The 7,892-nt window shown below is 36.8% G+C and overlaps 1 non-coding gene across 1 annotated transcript; it reads right to left on the bottom strand.

The window, feature by feature from the left end:
* Positions 1-2,461: 2,461 nt before the first annotated feature.
* TRNAA-UGC (transfer RNA alanine (anticodon UGC)) lies at positions 2,462-2,538 on the bottom strand. Its single transcript has one exon. It is a non-coding gene; the product is annotated as a tRNA-Ala (tRNA).
* Positions 2,539-7,892: the final 5,354 nt, after the last annotated feature.

Genomic DNA, 7,892 nt, shown 5'->3' with positions numbered 1-7,892 from the left:
CCCAATAAATGTCAATTTAATAAGATTAAATATTCTTCTGTTGAACAAACATATGGAACTGAAGTTTACCTAAACTGAAAAAGAAGAAAATGTAGACTAACCATTTAAAGCAATATTTAGTTTTATGTAGGATTCAGATGTAAGCCTTTAATGATATCTGCTTTGTTTCCAGTTTTGTTTACATTGCCTTCTTACCTCTTTCTCCTTCCACTACCTGAGGTCAAGCCTTACACCATCTCAGTTCCAAGGATGTCAGGAGCATGTAGTAGTGTTTTAATGAAATATCTCCAAACATAAACCAAAGAAGTTGGAGGCGACTCTACAAGGTTGTACAGTATACAACTTTGTATGGAAGACTGAATGAAATCAGACATTGCATAACCTATCTTTTCTTTTGGCTTTATTAGAAAATATTTACCACTTACTTACAAGGAGGTATAATGAATAAAGCAGAAAATACCTGTATACACCCACACTGTTTGGCAAGTAAAACCTTACCAATACAGTTGAAGGCTCTTATAGTGTATTTGTATAATGAAATGGTAAGCAACAATAAAAATAAATGAATCATAGCATACATATTAATAAGAGTATATTTAAAAAACATAATATTAAATTTTTAAAAGTCAAGTTGCAGAAGAATAGTACAGTAGGATATCAGATATGTATAGCATCCTACTGTAATATATATTACATACTATATACTATATGCTATATAAAATGTACTATATAATATAATATAAAGTATGCACATTATATGCATACAATTCATACAAATTTATTATACTGCAATGATATATATATTACATACTTACACAGTGATACCTAGGTTTTTGTCGATAATCAGTTCGAAAACAATCAGCAAAATTCAAAACCAATAAAAACCGAGGCAATTATTTCCATGTGAATCAATGTAAACCCAATTAATTCATTCTAGACACTTCAAAATACCTACCAAAACACATTTTATAGAGAATTAATGTAGTGTTTAATACTAAAAACAATAAGAAATTAATATAAAATGAATATAAAAGGCTAATGTAAAAAATAAATGAACATTTAACATGGCATTTACCATTCTGAAGACTTTTCTTGGTGTATGGAAGACAGCGAGGAGGGAAGAGAAAGATGCAGATATTATTGTTTGGAAGAGGAATTCCCCTCCATAAGGACCTTAGATATCAAAACACTATCTGGGGTCACTTCCCTTTTTGGTTTATTGACACTAGGACAAGCTTCAGAGTCAGTGGACCCATGTGGCACAAAAAAAGCTATCCAAAGAGTTCTGTTTCTGCCGCCTCTTTAAGATTTGCCTAAAATGGAGCAAGACATTATCATTAAACAAGTTGCAGACACAGCCTGCAACAGCTTTGTCTGGGTTATTTTCCCCCACAAATCCCTGTACTTTACTCCACATGGAGAAGATGTCCTTACTCTCTGAAGAAGGCACATTCCCCCCTGTCTCTTCCTCCTCATCTGAAGCAACTTCTTCACCTGCCGTTTGTTGCACTTCTCGGTGAGGGTCTTGCAGCTCTTCAATGGTGAGTTCTTCACTATGGTCATCCACCAACTCTTCCACATCCTCACCACTCACCTCCAAACCCACGGACTTCCCCAAATCAACAATGAACTGCACCACATGTGTAGGGTCATCAGGGGAAGGCTCAAATCCTTCAAAATCTCTCATGCACACATCCTGGCCATAATTTCTTCCAGGCAGAGTTCATCATCCTGGATGTCACTCCCTGCCAAGCTTATCTATGAGGCTAATGCAGTTGAGAATGTTGAAATGTTCTTTCCAGAACACTCTTAAAGACAATTCTGTATCTGATGTCACCTCAAAGCACCTTTGAAACATTGCTTTTGTGTACAGTTTCTTGAAATTTGAAATGACATCCTAGTCCATGGGCTGGAAGGGTGGTGTGGTATTAGGGGCAAGAACTTCATTGTGATAAAACTGAATGCCTCCAACAATGTGTCTTTCTAACCTGGAGGATGTGCAGGAGCATTGGCCATTACCAGGAGGCAGTTAAGGGGCAACTGATTATCCTGGAGGTACTTTTTCCACACTCAGGCCAAACACTTCATTAATCCACTCAATGAAAATTGTCCTCATGACCCATGCTTTCTTGTTTGTCCTCCATATCACATACAATTTACTTTTTTTTTTCTTTTTTGTATTTCTCTGAAGTTGGAAACGGGTAGGCAGTCAGACAGACTCCCGCATGCACCCGACCGGGATCCACCCAGCATGCCCACTAGGGGGCAATGCTCTGCTCATCTTGGGGCATTGCTCTGCCACAACAGAGTCATTCTAGCCCCTGAGGCAGAGGCCAAAGAGCCATCCTCAGCACCTGGGCAAATGCTGCTCCAATGGAGTCTTGGCTGCAGGAGGGGAAGAGAAAGACAGAGAGGAAAGAGAAGGGGAGGGGTGGAGAAGCAGATTGGCGCTTCTCCTTTGTGCCCTGGCTGGGAATCGAACCCGGGACTCCCACACGCAAGGCCGACGCTCTACCACTGAGCCAACCGGGCCAGGGCCCACAATTTACTTTTAATCACATTGTTTTTGCTAAACACTCTAGGAGTTTCTGAATGGTACTCCAGTAGGGCTTCACTTTACAATTACCACTAGCATTACCACACAATAGAGTTAGCCTGTCTTTCATAGGCTTATGTCCTGGTGGTGCCTTTTCCTCCTATGTAATGAACGTCCTCTTTGGCATTTTTCTCCCAAAAGAGACCAGTTTCATCACAGTTGAAGATTTGTTGGGAGATGAATCCTTCAGCCTCTACATAATCTTTGAATTCGGACACAAATTTTTTGGCCCCAGACTTGTCCAAACTCGCACCTTTACCGTGCCTAGTAACACTGCATACGCCAGTGTGCCTCTTGAATTTTTTGAACTGGCTTCTGTTGGCCTTAAAATCACTATGTACAATAGTACTCATCCCAGGAATTTTCTTAATGAGATAGGCACACAACAGTCTTGCCTTTTCACATACGATGGCCTCCAAAACAGCATCACCATCTAACTGTTTTTGATTGATTCAAATTAATAACTGTCATCTTCAATTGTTTGCAATCTCTGTTTTATTAGTACATTCACACCTTTCTGTACATTAACCTCCTTTATTGCTTGCTTTTCACCACTTATCCTGGAAAGCGACTTCCTGTACATGCGGCTGATTTCAGCAATCTTGAAGCTGCTCTCATACAATATTTTTCATTGATTTCCTTCTTCAACTCGATCATGTTCCTGGCCTTCTTCTTCGAAGGGCTGCGGGCTCTGGAAACTTTTGTTGGTCCAATGATGGAGCTAAAAGGAAAGGATTAACTTATTAGCAAGGGAAACATTTAACAGGGACAATGAGATTTGAGCATATGTGATTTTATATTACTTGTGTTACATACACGTTGAAACCGAAAAATGCAAAATAAACATATTACACCAAATACTGTATATGCAGTAATCACTTACATGTAATTTTACTATTAACGCTCGCAATCAATAAAAAAAGCACAAAAACATTGGAAAGCAATGGAATTGTTTGGCTAAACACATGAGGTGATGCTCACACAACGAGAAACAACGCCACACTGAGCAGGAGAACATGTGGGTTGCCCTTTGTTTTTGCAAAATGAGCAGTGAGGTCATTTGGGCACACTGATGAAATCTGATGTAACCAACAAAAACCGAGACACATTTTTCATGGAAAAAAATTGATGAAAACCAAAACCAACTATAACCAAAGTCAACAAAAACTGAGATATTACTGTAGTTTAAACATAAGAAGCCAAGTACCATATATTGCATAAGGGACACACATCAGTAGATAAATACAGCTTGAACAACATAGGTTTCAACTGTGCGAACCCACGTATAGGCAGATATTCTCAATAAATATACAGTTGGCCTCCATACTCCTAAGTTTCATATCAGTGGATTTAACCAACTGCAGATCAAAAACAGTATTTTCAATTCACATTTGGGAAACCACTGTCTATCACTGTATTTACTGATAGACATTTGGGTTGTTTCTACCTTTAGGTTATTGTGAATAGCATTGCTCTGCACCTCAGTTTTAACATCAATAAAACATGTGTATTGGACTAAGTGGTCTCTGTCATCACTTCTGTTTCTAATAATGATTATGTAGTTCAGGCCTGAAAACTTTTTACTTGTTGATACCAAATAGCGTAGACCTCAGAACTCACACTGATCTTTCTTTTTCTCAATCTTTACTCAGTTTTCTTTTCAGTATGAAATAATTATTTTATTTAAAAAATATTTATCAAAAACCTGCCCAATATTTAAGATTAAGGCCAAATTTTACCTTTCACAATCAGACTTTCTTGTCCTAGTTATATGTGACCTCTCCTCCATACTCAAAATAAATTTTTGATTTTTAGTAAGTTCCTCTAATATAATCTTTTATCTAGTCCCCATTTAAACACTCATATTTGTTGCTAGAATATTTTCATAGCTTTATTTTGAAAACCAGTGTTAATTAAAATTTAAGCATTCCATTTGTATTTTATATTGTTTTAGATTTTACCACCTTTTAAGAAATGATGAGTTTTTTCTTAAAATAGAGGTGACATAAATATTTTATTAGTTTCAGGTTTAAAACAGTGATTTGACATTTTTATATCTTATGGTGTGATCACCAAGATAAGTCTAGTATCATCTGTCAACATGCAAAGTATTATGGTATTATTTACTTATTCCCTGAGCTATATACTGCATCTATAAGATTTATTTATTTTATTACTCAAAGTTTTTACCTCTATGCCTCTTCACATTTTTCACCCATCCCACCAACCTCAACCACCATCCTCTGGCAACCATTGGTTGTTCTATGAGTCTTTTGCTTTAGTTTAGTTAGTCTTGTTTTATTAGATTCCACATATAAATAAAATCATATGATGTTTGTATTTCTCAAACTTATTTCACTTAGTATGATATTCCCTAGGTCGATTCATATTGTTGCAAATGGCAAGATTTCATTCTTTTTTATGGCTAGGTAATATGTATATTTATATCACATCTTTTAATCCATGCCTCCATCAGTGGATACCTCAGCTGCTTCCATATCTTGACAATTGTACATAGGGATGCAAATATCTATCTATCTATTTATTTATTTATTTGTATTTTTCTGAAGTTAGAAACGGGGAAGCAGTCAGACAGACTCCTGCATGCACCTGAATGGGATCCATTTGGCATGCCCACCAGGGGGCGATGCTTTGCCCATCTGGGGCGTTGCTATGTTGCAACCAGGACCATTCTAGTGCCTGAGGCAGAGGTCATAGAGCCATCCTCAGCACCCAGGCCAACTTTGCTCCAATGGAGCCTTGGCTGTGAGAAGGGAAGAGAGAGACAGAGAGGAAGGAGAGGGGGAGGGGTGGAGAAGCAGATGGGTGCTTCTCCTGTGTGCCCTGGCCAGGAATCGAACCCGGGACTCCTGCACACCAGGCTGATGCTCTATCACTGAGCCAACCAGCCAGGACCGCAAATATCTCTTTAAATAAGTGCTTTTGTTTTCTTCAGATACATACCCAGAAGGAGGATTGCTGAGTTGTATGATAGTTCTATTTTTAATTCTTTAAGGAATCTTCATATTATTTTGCATAGTGGCTGCACCAATTTATAATTTTCTAATAATACATGAGGGTTTCCCTTTCTCCTCACCCTTTCCAATAATTATTATTTTTGAATTTTTTGATAATAGTAATTTTGATAGGTGGGGTGGTATCTCATTTTGGTTTTAATTTATATTTCCCTGATATTAATGATACTGAGCGTCTTTTCATGTGTCTATTGGCCTTCAGCATGTCTTTGGGGAAATGTCTATTTAAGTCCTCTGACCATGTTTTAATCTGATTATTTTTTTATACCGAGTTGTATAAGTTTCTTATATATTTTAGATATTAACCCCTTATCAGAAATATTATTTGCAAATATCTTCTCTTATTCAGTAGGTTGTTTTCATTTCATGTTGACATTTAAAAATTTTATTTTAAATTATTGGATATACATAGACTCTAGTGTTCCCACAAATACCTCCCCACTCCACTATGTTCCCCACCATATCCCCCTTGCCCTCCTCCCTGCAATGCACTCCGTCCAGTTTTGCATTTCTGCTCTCATTCCATCCTATCATCCCTTTTCCCTCTGTCCGCTTTCCATCTGGACCCTTTGATCCACCTCTGTCTCTATTCTGTTCCTCAGTTCATATTGTTCATTGAATTCCTCAAACGAGTGAAGTCATATGGTATTATTACTTTTCTGCCTGGCTTATTTCACTTAGCACAATAGTTTCCAGGTTCATCCACGTTGTTGCAAAAACTAAGGTTTCCTTCTTTTTCATGGCCCCATAGTATTCCATTGTGTATATGTACCACTGCTTTTTAATCCAGTCATCCACTGACAGACACTTGGGCTGTTCCCAGATCTTGGCTATTGTAAACAATTCTGCCATAAACATGGGGGTGCATTTTTCCTTTTGAATCATTGATGTGATGTTTGTGGGATATATTCCTAAAAGTGGGATGGCTGGGTCAAAACGTAGTTCAATTTTTAATTTTTTTGAGGAATCTCCATACTTTTTTCACAGTGGCTGCACCAGTCTGCATTCCCACCAGCAGCACAGGAGGATTCCCTTTTCTCCATATCATCACCAGCACTTATTCTGTGTTGTTTTGTTGATGAGCGCCATTCTGACTGGTGTGAGGTGATATCTCATTTTGGTTTTAATTCACATTTCTCTAATGGTTAGTGATATTGAATATTTTTTCATATGCCTGTTGGCCATCAGTACGTCCTCTTTGGAGAAGTGGCTATTCATTTCTTTTGCCAATTTTTTGATTGGATTGTTTATCTTCCTGGTGTTGAGTTTTACAAGTTCTTTTTAAATTTTGGTTATTAACCCCTTTTCAGACATATTATCAAATATATTCTCCCATTGTGTGGTTTGCCTTTTTATTTTGTTCATACTGTCTTTGGCTGTGCAAAAGCTTTTTAGTTTGATATAGTCCCATTTGTTTATCCTATCCTTTATTTCCCTTGCCCGTGGAGATAAATCAGCAAATATATTGTTGCGAGTGATGTCGAAGATCTTATTGCCTATGTTTTCCTCTAGGATGCTTATGGTTTCACGACTTATATTTAAGTCTTTAATACATTTTGAGTTTATTTTTGTGAATGGTGTAAGTTGGTGGTCTAGTTTCATTTTTTTGCAGGTAGCTGTCCAATTTTCCCAACACCATTTGTTAAAGAGATTGTCTTTACTCTATTGTATGCTATTACCAACTATCTAAAATATCAATTGTCCATAAAGGTGTTGGTTTATTTCTGGGTTCTCTGTTCTATTCCATTGTTTTGTATGCCTATTCTTATGCCAGTACCAGGCTGTTTTGAGTACAATGGCCTTGTAGTATAACTTGATATCAAGAACTGTGATACACCCACTTTATTCTTCTTTTTCAAGATTGCTAAGGCTATTCGTGTTCTCTTTTGGTTCCATATGAATTTTTGGAATATTTGTTCTATATCTTTGAAGTATGTCATTGGTATTTTAATAGGAATTGCCTTGAATTTATAAATTGTTTTGGGTAATATAGACATTTTAATGATGTTTATTCTTCCTAACCATGAATACGGTATATGCTTTCATTTGTTTGTATCTTTCTTGATTTATTTTATCAATGTTTTACAATTTTCTGAGTACAAGTCTTTAACCTCCTTTGTTAAATTTACTCCTAGGTTTTTTTTTGTTGTTGCTTGTTTGTTTTTGCAATAATGAAGGGGATTGGTTTTTTTAATTTCTCTTTCAGACAGGTAATTGTTGTTGTATAAAAATGTCTCTAATTTCTGAGTATGAATTTTATA

The sequence above is a fragment of the Saccopteryx bilineata genome, chromosome 3 (genome assembly GCF_036850765.1).
Source record: "Saccopteryx bilineata isolate mSacBil1 chromosome 3, mSacBil1_pri_phased_curated, whole genome shotgun sequence".
Classification (NCBI taxonomy): domain Eukaryota; kingdom Metazoa; phylum Chordata; class Mammalia; order Chiroptera; family Emballonuridae; genus Saccopteryx; species Saccopteryx bilineata.
Note: the sequence above shows the minus strand (reverse complement) of the source record. Positions and strands in the feature narration are given on the sequence as shown.